This window comes from Podarcis gaigeae, assembly GCF_964106915.1.
Source record: "Podarcis gaigeae genome assembly, chromosome: 1".
NCBI lineage: Eukaryota > Metazoa > Chordata > Lepidosauria > Squamata > Lacertidae > Podarcis > Podarcis gaigeae.
The window spans coordinates 38,114,448-38,131,259 of record NC_139678.1 but is presented as its reverse complement, the minus strand read 5'-3'; the positions used below and the strand labels follow the sequence as shown (position 1 = coordinate 38,131,259).

Sequence of the window (16,812 nt, the reverse complement as noted above, 5' to 3'; positions counted from 1 at the left end):
AGAATGTGCTATTTTTAAGAGCTGTCTTTTATGCCCTATGACTTAAGCCATTTCTTTTGTGAACCTTCAAGAACATCAGCTGTCTCAATAAGCCTCCCATCCTCCTCATCAATCATAGAAATGAAAGAAAAACCCAAACTCCAAGGATTGGGTTATAAATCCAGCAGTTCCATCATCTTTCAAGTCTGTTCTATAATAATCAACTCTTTGAGTACCACTTTGAAGTTTTCTGTTTGTTGGTTACTAAACACCAGGCATAGCCCTTATCACACAAAAGCATGGGCCTACACTTTGTGTTATCCTTATTTCAATAGCTGCTGTTTTTCTGATGAGAAGAAGGAGTTAAAACATCTGCAAGTTAACTACAATTGCTATTCAAGATGCTTTCACAGGTTGAAAGGCATCCAAGTAGAGTCTGAATGTCACCAATATTCCCATTTGTATAATAATAGTGTCACAAAGAAATGCATTTATGATATTATGCAGTTGCTTTGGTATATTACATTGTCACAAATAATAGAATTTCACAGGGATAAGCGGATTAGTGTTTTTCTGAATTGAAAGAGTCCTAAAACTAAATATTTTATCGTTTTCCTAAGTATTCTGATTAAACTCTCTTAGAAATGGATGTCAACCATCCCACGAGTCTTCTATCACATTTTTTTTATCTCCCTAAAGTCTAAGGGAGGTCTATTTCACCCTAAAATATAGGCCTGACGATAATAAATGTTTGTAACTTATGCATAATGTTTCTTAAATAACAAGCCTCTTTCTATACATGACACCATGAGTAAAATCTTTCCAAAAGAGCATGCTGAATATGTTTGACATAGCCAGGAATTAAATCTAACGCTTTGCAGCAAAACTCATTTTGTTATAAAGGCCCCCTATAAAATAAAATGTCCTTGTTATATAATTTTACAAGACTCTTCACAAAGTTCTTGTGCACTAGGGGTACAATTCATCAAGAAATACAGCACACCATGCTTACTGAAATGAATGTGAACTAAGATCACTACTGTTGATCTCATTTAGAAGCATGCAGTTGAGTTCAAGATTGTATGCCTATATTGTTTGAAACTAGGTAGTCTCTTGGGGCTCAGCACAGTTGAAAGCTGATGAATGAGTCTATTTCGAGGAAATGCCTTTTATTCATAGACTCATATAGCTGGAATGGGCCTAAAAGGCCCATCTAATTCAACTTCTGCTGAAGCAGGAACCTTCACCCAGTCTAGGGGAGCCAACTTGGCCCCCAGGTTATGGGTACCCAGTGTGCGTGACATCATAACCAAAAAAATGGTTCCTCATCTCTGCTGTAAGGAAAGTCAAAATTATTACCTCTCATATTGTAGATTTGGTTTTTGTCAAGACTATGTTACCTTCTGGGCAATCGTCTTGGGGTCCAAAGTCAACACCTGTTGTTCCTGAGGTACTTCAAGCAAAACTCTCTTTCAGTAGTGGACAGCATGGTGGGGACTTAGTTTTCTTGAAGAGCAGCCCACCTCCACTCCAGGAAACATGGCAATAGTTTGTGATACAACTTGGAGATCACCTGTTCAAAGCAGGACAGGGGGAATAGAAATTGTACTGGCAAGGCAAGTCTGTTGAGGATTTCTGCTCTTTTGAGCCCAATCATGGATTTTGTTATAGTCTACTGTAAGTTAAAAATGTAAATGAATACATAAAATGTTGCACCCCAAATTCTCTTCAGACTTTCAGTGCATTGCAAATTATTTCTTGCCAAGCATCCTAATTTCCGAGGACAATCAGAGGAGCAAACTTCTGACAAATGAGCAAGACTAATGAAATCACTCTTCAGTCCTTCCATCAAGCTCCATGTACAACTATGTTTCTGCTGATCTCTTGCAATGGCTGACCTTTGAAACTGACAGAACATTCACCACTGATGCTTTTTTAAAAGACATCTATCTCGCCTGAGCACCAAAAAAAAAAAAAAAAAGAGGGTAGGAAGAGGAAGCCAGACATCCAAGACCGACTTATATTTATATGTGAATCAAACTGTCATTTTTGTTCTGCTAGTGTCTGTTATCACATCTGGACAAGCAATCATTCTCCAGGTTAGTTTCGCACAACCTTGAATTTTTAGGAAAGTCCTTGAGAGCTAATGCAGCTGCTTTATGTAGCGACAGTTCATGAGCGCAAGAGCGCTATTCAGAAATCTTGGCAGATAGGCCCACTAATAAACATTTAATTTACAGCCCGTACAATTCTTTTAGCTTAGCAAAGTGCTTCGTGCATCCATCTGCTTCTTCTGATTTATTAAAATCCTTATTTAGCGCCTTGTTGCCTTTAGGAGTTGGGGGCTGGAGGGAGAAACAGGAGGTACAATTGTAAGCAAGGCAGGGATTGGGGTCTGAAATACGTTCATGATTCAGCAGTGATGAATCCACATTTTCATTATCCATTTATTTCAGGATTACAGATTGATTCAGTACGCAGACAAATATATATATATATATATATGTCTTTTTCTCCTGTGTCTAATTTATTGCACCGTCGTGAATAAGAAGCAGGAACTTATGACATCACTGTGCATAGAAGGGATTAAAGTAGATCATTTATACCTGGGGCACTAGGCCAAGGCCACACTAAGTAGCCTACATGGCATTAAATACATAACAAGCATAATTTACAATGAAGGGACTGCTGAACAATCATTATCAACCTGGAGTACAAAGTTTTCTGATGAATGCCCTAGGTCACGAAACAAACTTCGAGCAAATTAAATAATACATAAGGAGTTAGCACTGTAATATCTTACGTTATACAAAAACAGGTTCTTTCTCTCTAACTATTTGCATTAATGTAGTTGGGCCAAGACTGAGGTTGTGAGAGCAAGCACATGAAACTGATATATGTTTTGCTCATCTGATGCTGAGATATGATGCTGATATGAGTTGTGGGAGTAAGTGTATGAAGCTAGTATGCGTTGCACATCAGTGGGATCAAGAGGTTAAAACTGGATAAATGGTGCGCTCTTTCTCTTTCTCTGAACCTTCCTTATCCTGACTTCAGAAATAAGGATTGTTGTTTTTTGGAAAACTGACAAAAATTCTCCTTATCAAATGACTCACACTGTTCAACCTTCATCTAAAGCCCTCTTTGTGTGCCTCTTCCACGAGAGGTCTGGAGGGTGGCAAAGCAAGAAGAAGCCTTTTCTGAGGTGGTTCCCCATTTGTGGAAAGCTTTACCTTACATATATTTAGGTGCAGACAAAAATATTCCTCTTCTCCAAGGTCTTTGGCTAATTAACACTCCATGGCCTTTTACACTGTGTAGGTGTGCAGGGTATTGTTTTTGTTTTTTGCTGTGTTATTATGTTTGTGCTTTTATATTGTGAACCGCCCTGTGAGCCTCGGATGAAGGGTGGTATAAAAATTTAATTAATGCACTGAGTGATTTAAATCCAGTGTTCAAACATTAGAGGATGTTGCACGGTATAATAAAAATGGATATCCACAGAAATGAAGTCCATTGTTTTCTGTAATACTGCCACTGATCTACTCCATGGTGCTCACAAATATGTCTGCAATACATATCCTCACAGGTTTTGAGTCAGCAGACAAATTCAAAATATCAAATAAGAAAGTGCTTGGATGACATCTGTATTCATTTGTGCTCTTACCTCACTGTGCTCTGACAATAAGTCAGTGCCTTGAAATGTTCAAAACAGACTGGATAGCAAGGCCCGGGCATAGTTTAAGGGCAAAACTCAGAAAAGTTCTGTCAGGTCACTGACAGTTCAGGCCACTGATCCAATGTGAAGCATTCAGAACTCTATCCAGAGCATAGCTGCTCTGGATTGCCTGAAGAGTTGGAACCACTTACTCCCAAGGGGCCACTGTACTTCAAGTCAGCACTCCAACATCTGGCAGCTGACTGTGCATTTGCACCTTTTAGTACTTGCACCCCTGTGGACTCTGCTTCCCCCTCTGATTCTGTGCAGGGACCCTCTGGGCTTTGCAGAGGAGGTTGGGGTGCCATGACCCCCAGCAGACCCAGATTCTCCTGCTCTGTCTTCCCGTCCACTGACGTAGTCTGCTCCTCTGTAACATGTGTCACTCCTCTGTCTCAGGAATCATCATGTCAAATTTGGTAGTGATAACTTCAAAGGTGTCCTAATCAGTGCAGTATTGAAGGTCTAGTCTGCCATCTTGATTCAAAATGGCACCTTACAGTATCCAGACATAGACCAAGCACCATTTCTCAATCTCAGGAACAAGCATGACAACTTGGGTGACAATATAGTCAGACCAAAGCAGTGCATTTTGAGCAGTTCAGTCCATCATCTTGTATCAAAATAGCAGCTGGCTGTTTCCAAAACAAATCACAGGAATCGTCATCATTGATATAATCATATCATTTTGTGATGATAAACTTGAATTTACTTATCTGCTTCAAAAGCTGAAGGCAAAAGCTACAATACCTGGTGATTTGACAGTACCAGTTCATACAACTGTGTGGTATGACAGGTTTTATGTCTGCCCAGCAAAGATGGAGGCATATTATGGATGGACAGAAGGCTCTTTTCCAGATAGGCAACAGATAATGCCATTCACTTGCTCTAGTGGTGAGACTGATGGGCCAGCAGAGTGAGAAACAGTAGAGTTGAAAGACTTGGTCCTATCTTCTGTTTCTGCGTAAGCCAGATGTCCTACAGGAGTGTTAATGACTTGCCATATCTGGCAGATATGAGCAAAGGAGTGTTCTACAGGTGGAACATGGAGGTGAAGAGGAGAAGCACAACATTCTTAACACCCAACCATTCCTTACGCTAACTTTTGGAGTGCACTACATTGGGTACCCCTGGCACAGAATCCATTTTGAAGTTTCAGCTCTTTAGAACAGGAGCCCTGCTTTGGCTGCCAGACAATCTTCCCCTCCAGGATGGTCTCACGCTGACAAGGAACAGCAGGGTGTAGAGACAAACAGGGCATCTCACTCTACGTTGCATGCAAAACAAATAAACCACGTTTTGGCATAAAATACAAGTACAATAAGCATAAAAACAGCTGGTTCCTTCCTACTAATTAGAGCTAAACAAATAATTCACAAGGAATAATTTATTCAATAAATTTCTTCTGTCCTTTTTCACAGCTGTTCTGCAAACAGAGTCTATTTTAGAGACTTTATGCATTATTCATAATTAACCATTTGGGGGGTAGAGAATGAAGTATTTGCCCTGTATTGTGACTAAGTGATCTAAATGACAACCAGGGGTTTAAATTCAATCGCTGCCTTTTCTCTCTCGCTGCTGAGAATATTGGTTGCAGGTATTGTGTACGTGTTTTTAGATAAGTTAGTTATGTAATGTTCTTATGTCCTTAGTTCATGAAGTGGTATAGATGGATACCCCACAAGTGCACTTAAAATGCATACTGGCTCGGCCTCAGGTATTGCAAGGCCTGCTAGCTGCCAATGATGATGATGATGATGACTTCCAGCTTTCCATCATATGGGTCTTCTAGCAGCTTTCAAGAAAATATGCAATATCCATGCATTTGGCATGATTTATGAAAAAGGGAGGAGGCTTATGTATAGGTCCTCATGCAATTAGGAAGCCAGTGCAATTGGAGTTCTGGTTGTACCCAGAGCCAACCTGCACACATGCAACCTGCTCACATTGAATCGGGGAAATGTTGCCACAGGTTGCATGATGTCTGGCCAGAAGGGACAGTCTCACCCATTTTCTGTTTGTTTAGTGCACTTGTGTGGTGACCTACTGAGAAGGGATATTTGGTGGGATCCAAAGAAATGCATGCACAATGGGGCTGGTGGAAGCTCACTTCCCCAATCTTTCCTCATGACCCCCATCTCTGAAGAGGATCCTCAGATGGTTCAAAGGAGCCTGATGAATGGGATGGGATGTGGCACAGGTGAGAGGGAATGGGGCATCCCCCCTCAAACTCCATGAACAGGAGTTCCATTTGTGTAAGTTGCCTCCACATTGTTTTCAGGGATGCCTCTTCTTTGCTCTCTGTGCCACAGCCCATCCCATGTAGGCTGGCCCTTGGGTGCAGCTGCTGCCAAGATGACCTCATAACAGCATAAGATTAGGCTTTCGGGTGAGTTTCCAGACATAATAAGCTTTGTTTCATATTTGCAGTGGCCCTGCTAAATTCCCTCCATGCACAACCACCTTCAGCTTCACGTGCTTGCCAACGTGTGGAGATAGTTCCACCATGTGCACCAGGAATACACATATACATTTCCTTGCTGGAGTCCAACAATCTCCACTTAGTGCCTTCAGACTGGGTAGCCAGTCACTTCTGACCATACAAAGCTAGATGGACCCTTGGTCTGACTCAGTATAAGGCCGTTTCCTATGTCCACCTTATGGAAATAGTTGAGCTTATACCTGTGTACCTCTGATTCACCTAGTCATAGTTATGTATATGGCCTCCAAAATGACTGCATAAAACAGCCTTTCCCAATCTGGTGCCCTCCAATAGCCATGCTGGCAGCAGCAGATGGGCGCTGGGTCCCCCAGGTGTTTGGGGGGTACATGTTTGGGGGAGGCTGGCATGAAAATAATGAGACATTTCTGCCACATGTGTGAGTGAATGATGCCTTATTAGGAGTATGTTCAGCTGAAATCAACCAGATTGAAATGCCCATGTTGACTCCAAATATTGATTTGATTTATTGTGTGGGAAAGTATAATGATAAAATACCTGGAATGAGTTGCTTTGTGTATCTACTTGTTGCCAAACTTTTATCTTCTTGAATAATGGTTATTTCCTGCTCCCCTTGCAAGATCTTTAAAGCGGCTCCAGTGATGCACAGTGGCTTCTGCGAAAAGCTATCAAAGGCATATGTCACATCTTGAGTGCTGCGTATCAAGCCCATGGTGGATTTCAGGAAGGGAACTGTCTGCCCTTGTCATCTTTAGAGTAGCCCTCATTACATTTCAAAACAATTTCAAGAGAGTGATGAGATGTGGAATCACTTTGTTCAATTTGCACTTGCTTCCTATAGGACTGATGTTTCCAAACCAATGGGGGATCCTCAGAGTCCTTCGGATTCCTCTAAATAAAATGTGCTTTCATTAATAAAATTAGCCTTCTCGTCGGGAAAGGTTGTTTCATTTAATTATCTGGATCGGTATGCAGTTAAATGTCACAGACAGCGGGATTTGGGTAGGGGAAAGAATCTCTTTACTTCATTAAATTATTTCTATTTCCAGCAGCCTTCTTCCCTGATTGTATTCTGTGTTATTGTTATTAACATTGGTTACAATCCAAAACAGCTATGTTAGGCACATCCAAGGACTTGACCATTCTCAGTGGAAACTTTGCCTTTTCTTCTCCAAAGAGAAACTTCCCAGAACTGCTGTGCCATAACTCAGACTCCATAAGGAGTCTATCCATTGTCTGAGAACTTGGTCCTTTGTCTGAGAACTGGGGTGTAGATCTTTGTGAAGACCCACACTAGCAAGACCATTGACCAAGAGGTAGAGCCAAGTGATACTACTGAGAATGTCAAGGCCAAGATCTATGTCAAGGAAAGTTAGCAGAGGGTTAGGATTTCATACAGGCTCCAACTAGTGGATTTCATAAAGGCCCCAACATCTTCCCCTATAACTTGAACACTGGCTTCTCAGGCTTCCTGTTGTCTGCCCCCTTTTTATATAAAACTATTGAGGCCCTTATATTCTGGGACTATAGTTACCAGTTTTTTTTGACCATTGGACATGTTTCAAATTTTGAGAGAGTACTGGAGGTGGCAGTAACAAAATAGGTGCTATGGAGGGGTGTTGCATGACATAAAATTAGAGAGACAGCCAACCCTGACAATCTTCTCACAGAAATGTTTAGAAGGCACCTGCACTTTTTATCACATAAGTTTCCTCCTGAGGGCTAGAGACTCGTGTGTGTGTGTGTGTGTGTGTGTGTGTGTATGAGAGAGAGTATGGGGCACTGCCTAGGGGTACCAGTGAAATCTTTCACAGAAACAGTGGTGCCCACAGTTGCTAGGTTGTCCACCCCTGTTCCACTGTGTACACCATTTCTACAGAAGTATTATGTGCACATATCTTTGTGAATGTGTTTTATCCACTCACTCACACTGTGACTCAATTGATCAGGCATGAAGCAGTTAGGATTGCACACAGAATGTTTAAAAAAGGAAGAAGCTCAATTTTCACTGAGGAGCTGATTGGGAAAGGATGGGGAACTGCATTAAATTCCCCTTTCTCCTCTTCCTGAAGAGCATTGTAACTCTGCTAAAGCGTTCTTTAAAAAGGACTCCTTGTCTACCATCTCAGCTGCTGCATGACAGAGGAGAGACATGTCTGAACTGCCTAGCTGCACATGTGCCCCCCCAATCTAGCTAAAGGGCATGTGCTTTGAAACCCCAACTAGATTTGGTGGCTACACTTTATAACGGTTTTTTCCTGTTATGACACAATGCATGAGGATTGAGTGGGTGGATGACTGAAACCACTAAGTAGCATAGGAGCAGCTGCCCTCCTGACAGCTCCTGCTGCTTATGTGGATGGGATCAGGATGGAGCAGTGGCAAGGTAAGGACCACATGGTTCCATCAGCTGGGCACCTACCACAAATCTGCTCCTCTCACTAGTGCATCTCTGCTGCCCCATCCTCATTGCTGCCCTGCATCTGCCCCATGTGGGTAAGCAGCAATTCTGAAATCCCTTGTAGGATTTAAGTTAACATTTCCAAGGGAAACCGGCCCAGCTGGGATCACCCCACCAAGTCTTGCATGAATTACCCTTGCTGGATTGGGGATTTTGTCTTTAATTATTCCGAGGCAGTTTTGTAGCCAATTATTTATTATTGGACCTTAGACATTGTAATTGGACTGCTGCGATGTGGAACTCTGTCAAAAAGGCTTTCTTAAAACAGTGCTGCCATTAGAAAAATAGCATTCAGATCAGCAATTTCTTAATTTAATTTCAAGTGTTCAGGAGCCTTGGTATCAATCAATAACCAGCTCAAATGTGAACAAATGTAGAGATTTCCTTTCTTATGCTACTGAGGGTGTTGTTTTTTTTAATTGTGTGAGGGTGGGGGGGTATTTCAACAATTCTTCAACTGATAATGTCAACATCAAAGATAAGGTATCTTAGAAAAAGGGAACATTTGCATATGATCTAGGGCAAATGGGTGTGATTTTGTACCTTCCCCTTGCAGGCCTGAGGAGAACAGGTGAGCTGATCTGGTTATAGCGTACACTGAGAATGGGAAACACTGAGGCACTCAGTCATGAAGTTCATTAGGAGACCTCAGACCAGCTTAAACTCCTCACAGGGTTTATTTTATTTATAATTTAATTTTATATCCTACCCTTCCTCCCAAATGAGCCCAGGGTGGTAAACAACAAATTTTGTTGTTGTTGTTGTTTAGTCATGTCTGACTCTTCATGACCCCATAGACCAGAGCACTCCTGTCTTCCACTGCCTCCTGCAGTTTGGTCAAAGTCATGTTAGTGGCTTCGAGAACACTGTCCAACCATCCGTATAGTTAAAGCTATGGTTTTCCCAGTAGTGATGTATGGAAGTGAGAGCTGGACCATAAAGAAGGCTGATCGCTGAAGAATTGATGCTTTTGAAATATGATGCTGGAGGAGACTCTTGAGAGTCCCATGGACTGCAAGAAGATCAAACCTATCCATTCTTGAAGGAAATCAGCCCTGAGTGCTCACTGGAAGGACAGATCTGGAAGCTGAGGCTCCAATACTTTGGCCACCTCATGGAAAGAGAAGACTCCCTGGAAAAGACCCTGATGTTGGGAAAGATGGAGGGCACAAAGAGAAGGGGACGACAGAGGACGAGATGGTTGGAATCAACATATAGTAAAATACCAAAAACAGCTTAACAGGAATTCCAGTACAGATGTAGACTGGAGGAGGTTTCTCCTCTTAAAAAGGCTTGTTGAAAGAGGAAGAGAGTTATTGTGAGAATAAGATTATCGGAGGAGAATGGAAAGATGGGCATATAAGTGTGATTGAATAAATAAGAAAATAAGAAGAGCCTGTGAATCAGGCCAATGGCCCATCTGGTCTAGCATCCTGTTCTCACAGCAGCCACCCACATGTCAGTGGGAAATGCAAGCAAATAAATACATATATTTGGCCTCAATTTTCCTCTTATTAGGTAGATCACAACTGGAATCAGGCATGGAAATACACTACAAATAATGTAAATGTAAGGAGGCTGTTGTAGCTGCAGTAAGCAACCCACTGGTACATACCGCAAAACCCATGTACATGCCATACATTTAGAGAACTTTGGAGCACATCTCCCCCCCCCCCCAAGATTCAAGGGATAAGTAGTATCCCCCTCACAGAGCTACAATTCCCAGCACCCTTAAGAAAAGTACAGTTCTCAGGATTCTTTGTGGGCAGGATGTGCTTTAAATATGCTTTATATGCTTCTCAGCCTCAGTCACTTATCACAGATCGATAGGTTTGGGATTCTGGACTTTTGAATATCTTGTCAATTCCTCTGTTTCTAACCTGCAAATTTTGTATCCTACCAGGACAGAAGCACAATTCTAAATTACGAATGCGTCACAAAATATCCATTTCAATGTGGATTTTTAGGACGAAGAGGTAGTAGCCCCCAAGATTTTATGTGGAGAGGTGAGCTCTTATTTAATTATGTATGCTGTGCAAAGATGTACTGCCAATATATTTCAGCTAACACATGTTCTGGGACTTTGCTGAGACATTGCCATCCAGAATATATTGTTCCCTATCTGTGCCCTATGAAGTCCCAAAGCCCATGTGGTTTCAAGTCATCAGAATATCCTAATGAGGTTGCCAAAGGTGCTAAATCTCAAAATGAGAGGAAGGCTATGCGTGTCGGTGAGGAAGAGGCATAAGGATACTGTATATCCTGACCTTGTAAAAGTTTTATGTTTGGGCCTCAGCTCAGAGTAGTTCCTTTATTTTCCCTAAACCTGTCTGGTCATCTCTGTGTGACACATTGGTTAGGTATACGGTGTGATCAAAGCAGATATATGATGGGAGAGCTGTTCCAAAAGTAAGTGTTTACCATTTAAAGCAATAGATTAAGGAGAGTCAAAAAACTAAGTGTGTGGAACATTACATTACAGATGATGGATTGAAGGGAATAAAACAGTGAAGGACAAGGCTGTTTGTTTCAGCACATTCTACAGTGTGAGATAATACCATTAGTGAAAGAAAAGGCAGCAGAGGTGAAGAATACCGGGCAGGCAAAGAGACGAGGGAACAACATGCTAACTGTTAGAACAGAATTCATTAAAAAAAATTTTTTACCAAGGAAAGGACCATTAATGAGACTTTGGATTGCAAGCATCTAACTGAAAATTAAGCTGCATATTCCTCCCCCTTCACTTATCAGGTCCACAAAAGCACAATTCTGACAGGAAGGAGAAAGAAGAATGAATAATACTGCTGTAGGATGGAGAAAATATTCAGAGCATTTAAAACAGGATAAATGTAATGGTTTGACTCAGAGAAAAAATGACCGCAGAAAAACATGGATAGACATGTTCATCATAAAATATACTGTAGGCAGTAGCATTCTGCAATCTGAAGATCTGATCAACATCAATAAAAAGATAATTCCATAATATACAAGGTGTGATTTGGGGTGTGAGCACTTTCCCTTCCTTCCTTCCTTCCTTCCTTCCTTCCTTCCTTCCTTCCTTCCACATTTTTATTGGTCACCAGGATTTCAAGGTATACCTTCTCTGGATCATCCATTCACAGATGAGGCTGAGAATTGTAAACACTTTGAAAAGTGCTGTGAAATTATGACAACGACAATTGCTTGAAAAGACAAGCATCCTATCCATCTTTGGCAATATCTAAAGTACATACCAGAAAGGTGAGAGAGCAGGGCAGAGGAATATTTGTGGCTGCAAGAACACCGTTCTGAGGCACTTGGGAAGCACAGAGTTAAGGCTGCACACATCCAAGAGAGGTTAAGGCAGATCACAGGCCAATGACCTGCATTACAGGTATTAAACTCCCAAAGGCAATCCAGTGCTCTGGCCTATAGAAGGGCAGCCGTTTGTCTCAGAAAGGTTGAGAGGAGGAGATAAGTGACAGCAAGATTTAAGTGGCAGAACAGATTTGAGACAAACAAGCAAGTCCCCAATATTATATAACCCCCTATACTGGATTGTAGCAGTGTCACTTCCCATACAGGGCAAAGGAAGCTGCTACATACCAAGTCAAATCACTGGGTGTCAGTATTTTCTCCACTAACTGGAGGTGGCTCTCTAGAGTTCCAGGCAGGTGACATTCCCATCCGTACCTGGAGATAGGGACACAATGTGGGACCATCTGCATGGAATGCAATTGCTCTCCCACTGAACTACAGCCCTGTATGGCCTTAGCAACACCGTTCTCACTGTTCTCACTGAGTTTAAATTGAGGGTTAATTAGGGTGCTCCCATACGATCCCATGTTCTCACTGAGTTTAAATTGAGGGTTAATTAGGGTGCTCCCATACGATCCCATATGGAACACTGCATATTCCTGCATTGCAGAGGGTTGGACTAGATGATTGTCAGGGTCCCTTCCAACCCTACAATTCTATTATTCTAAGGGGAGTTGTGCCTTCTGGGCTCACTTCTTGGTAAACAACGAAACGTGGACTGTGAGAAGAAATCTTCAGAGCTACTGAAGCTGTTTAAAATATGTCAGCCTCTTTGGTTTTGCTTTTCCAAGGGAAACACATACCTTTTGTCTGAACTAACTGAAATATGAAAATATCTGACTTAAGTTTTATTGGATTTCATTTCCGCGTAGAGGAGAAGGCAATGGCTGTGCATGATGAGGTCACCTACAGGTGCAACCCACCAAATGCTGCAGCGGCGGCAGCAAAAGCCTCAGTTTGTTCCCGATGAGCATCTGCAGCACTCCTACATGTCATCGGAGGGGAGAGAGGTTGTTTTGCAGCAAGACTCCGTGGTCTTACTGAAATGAATGGATGCTGCAACACTCAGGACTGCTTGGGCAATTGCACCCTGAGTCATCTACTCTCATTTAATGTAGCAGACCTTGACCTTTCCTGCTCATTAGTCCATCCTGGTTCCACACTCCCAACTAGTTCTAATGCTGGTGTGAACTCTGAAGGGCAGGGGGAATTGCTATTCCCAATGCCACTAAGGCTAAAAACGACAACAGCAACTCCACAGTCAGTCCATGCACTAATTTAGTGGAGTGCTGCTCACAGATGTGTGGCTCTGCTTTGATTGGATATTTTTTCTCACTGAGTTCTACTCACTATACCAATATGTTACAAATATGTAAATAAGACCCATTTCAGCCAAATTCTCTAATTATCATTTTAACCCACCGAATTTACATATTATCTCCTGTCTTTTCAAAAATAATTTGAAGTAATAAAATATTTTAAAATTTACAAGGCAGCTAGCAAGCCATGATTTTTTTGTGTTTATTACTTACAGGTTGGCAGCGTTCATAGGAGTAAACTCCTAGGGCTGTGGGCCCTTCACCCCCCCTAAAATATTTGAGGGAGCTGGCCTCCCCCCCCCCCCAGTTAACAGGCATTGCCATTCACATGGTGTGCATGCGCCACATCTTGTGATTGATTATGCAGAGCTGGGCTTAACTCCACCCCACACAATATTTTATTCAACTTGGCACCCCGGTAATGTTCCATGCCTTTGTGAAAACCCCAAACTAGTTTCACAATGTGAAATGTGATACATTTCATGTGGATTTGTGCCGCAAGGCCCCCAAGCTCACCCCCAAGTAAATCATTTCACACTGACATGTAAATTTGGTTTCAGGTTAATGGGCAAAATTTAGGCCACAACTTTTTGATTACAGCAAAGTGAGCGGTCTTGGCTTAGGCATGGGCAACAGACTATAACTGACTCCTGCCTCTCTGGCAGATAGTCTGGAAGGGTAAACACCAAACGAGGGAGCAACATTGATGAAAATCAACTGAAGCTCACCCCAGAGTTCCTGTGGTCCTGGCATGGCCCTAGCCCCTCAAATGGACTTCGGACGAGATCCAGGACCCCCAGATACCTTTACCGGAATACCCTTATTCATGGAGGGGCAGATGATGGCTGCATCTCCCCTCCCACACACCTATATTTGTTCCCTGTTTAATTATCTTGGCTTGCAAAGTTTATACATTTTATATTTTTAAATTTTTTTCCACTTTGTTTTCTTTTTGTATATCTGGAGGGTAGGACCCAAACCGATGGATTTAAATTACAAGAAAAGAGATTCCGACTAACCTTTAGAAAGAACATTCTGATGGGAAGAGCTCTTCAACAGTGGCATGGACTCCAGCGGAAGGTGGTGGACTCTCCTTTGTTGGAGATTTTTCAACAGAGGTTGGGTGGCCATCTGTCAGGGATTAGTCAGCTGTGATTCCTTCATTGCAGGGGGTTGGAATGGATTACCCCTGGGATCCCTTCCAGCTCCGCAGTGCTATGATTCTTGGCTCCCTTCGATCTGCTGCTCACAAGTCCTGGCAAATCTGCGACAAGTGGCTTGGTTTATGAAATGGAGCATTTGCTAGAATCTGCGTGCAACGATACAACTTTTCTGATATGGCGAAAGTATATTTCGTATACTGATCAATGCTATTTTAAACTGGATGACTTGGAGGAAGTTAGCAGCATGTCAGCAGGCAATGTTGTGTTGGGAACAGAGAAACCATACAAGTAAAGTCTTGTCTATCCTTCCTCACTTAGTAATTGTACTAACTCTGATACTGATAAAGGCACTTAAAAAACTGTTTTTATGAGAGAAAATAAATGTAGTTGTTCAGAGGTGCCTTTTGGCCATTTCATTTTTCACACATTACTTTGCTGTTATGTAGCAGCATCACATGCATTAGTCATAAGCAGCAATGGCGGAAGACTGAAGAGAAAGTGAAAAGTTTCATATTGTGCTAAGGTTATTTATTGTACGGAGGCTTCCCATAATCCAAGGCTAGCAGGTGGCCACTTCTCACAAAGCCTGTGAGAAGGGAAGCGGTGTCACAGTGATAGCCGGAGTCAAAAGCAACATCAGAAGACAGGCGCTGGGTCAAGAAGCCACATGAACTGCCCTTAAGGAGCAGAAACAAAAACAAGGCGATGGTGGACTCTTCTTCCTTGGAGGTTTTTAAGGAGAGGTTGGATAGTCACCTGTCATATATGATCTAGTTGAGATTTCTGCATTGCAGAGGGTTGGAATAGTTGACCCTCAGGGTCAACTCTACAATTTCATGGTTCTATGATTCTGTGTAGGGAGCTGTGATGGCCTGGAGGAGCTACTGAAGCTGTTTGTCTTCCCACCTACACCAGCTGTGTGAGATGAAGCCCAGGTTTGCTGAAGGATGGTGGGAGTAGAACAACAAAAGCAGGAGAAGTCTTCTTTCTGCTTTATAAGCCACAGAGGGACAGGGAGAGAGGAGGCTGGGGAACAGGAAGAGAAGGAAGCAGAAACACATATCTAGAAAAAGTTTGTTATATGGTAGGTTAATGGATTGTGGTTATGCCAGAAGGGAGTAGGGAGGGACTTGACAGGAAGTCAAAGTTGAAGAAAAGATTTGGGAAGATAAAAGGGGGGGGGGTATTTACTTTCATTATTATCATTTTGTGTGCTGGTATGGGTATGTAGGTGTCTGCACATATGTGTGTTTTTGTATGCAATGTTTGGGAGGAAATAAGACGGTAAATAACAAATAACAAACTAAATATTGATGTATGTAATTTTTATTTCTTAATTATATTTAGTGGTAGTGTGGCTGTATTGTTTTTTGTAACATAAAATCATTCAATAAAAATTATTATTTTTTAAAAAGAAGGGAGTAGGGAGGGAGAAACTGTCTCTTTCCTGCTCTCTGATGAGCTGGGGTTCTTAGGTCCAAGATATGGAAGCCAAGAGTGGTTCTAATCCCTGTTTCCTGGTGTAAAAAGGGGACTGCAAATGCTCTGAGGGTTGGGGGCTTGGGAGAACTTACCACAGGAGGTGATCAGCAGTCGTTTTGTCCTCCCTGGAGGGAAGAGTTACTCAAACTGAAATACATGCAACAGTGGTGTCTAAGACACAGTGAAGCATCATTGGTTTCCTGGGGTTTTCAACAGGCTGCTCAAGCTGCAGTTCTTGGCCTAGTCATTGTAGATATGCTATGCCTATACTTTCGCCAGTCAGCCAGCAGATGTCTCAGTCCTCCCCAAGTTCTACAGAGATGTAGCATAGGCCTAAACACATGGAATTTGCCTGAATGAGCATGGAAATGCATACCCACCCAACACCAAGTGTGTGCAGGCTGCCTATTAGACCACTGTCTAATCATTATAAGGGTCAATAGAAAACAGTCGGGAAAAACAGACACATCGGAAACGTTTGGGAAATGACATAATAGGTTTAAGATTTACATCTTTGAACCAAGATGGGAGAACCATTGGATATTATTGTCCCTGGATAAAAATTCTCTATGAAGGACAGGAAAGGGAAGGGTGTACTAGGGGTGTTGTTCTTTATGTCAAAGATGACATTGTCAAACTAACATGGGACATCAGAGCTGACTGATTCCTCCACAGAATGCTGTGCGTAACCATAGCAAGCCTCAATAGTAATTTAGGACTCAGGATATACAACTGCTACCTCTGACCAAAATGCTCAGATTGATACTGAGTTCATATTGTTTAATAGTATGTTTACATAATTCACTAATTATTACAATGCATAACAAAATTTAAACAGTCATAAACAACAGGCAACTTATTAATACATGTACATCAGGCATGGCCAAACTTGGCCCTCGAGCTGTTTTGGGACTACAACTCCCAACATCCCT

General features: G+C 42.0%; 1 long non-coding RNA gene across 1 annotated transcript; it reads left to right on the top strand.

Moving 5' to 3' along the window:
• The first annotated feature begins 8,092 nt into the window (after positions 1-8,092).
• On the top strand, positions 8,093-11,602 carry LOC310838779. Its single transcript, XR_014561164.1, has 3 exons — positions 8,093-8,544; positions 10,523-10,625; positions 11,371-11,602. It is a non-coding gene; the product is annotated as an uncharacterized lncRNA (long non-coding RNA).
• Positions 11,603-16,812: the final 5,210 nt, after the last annotated feature.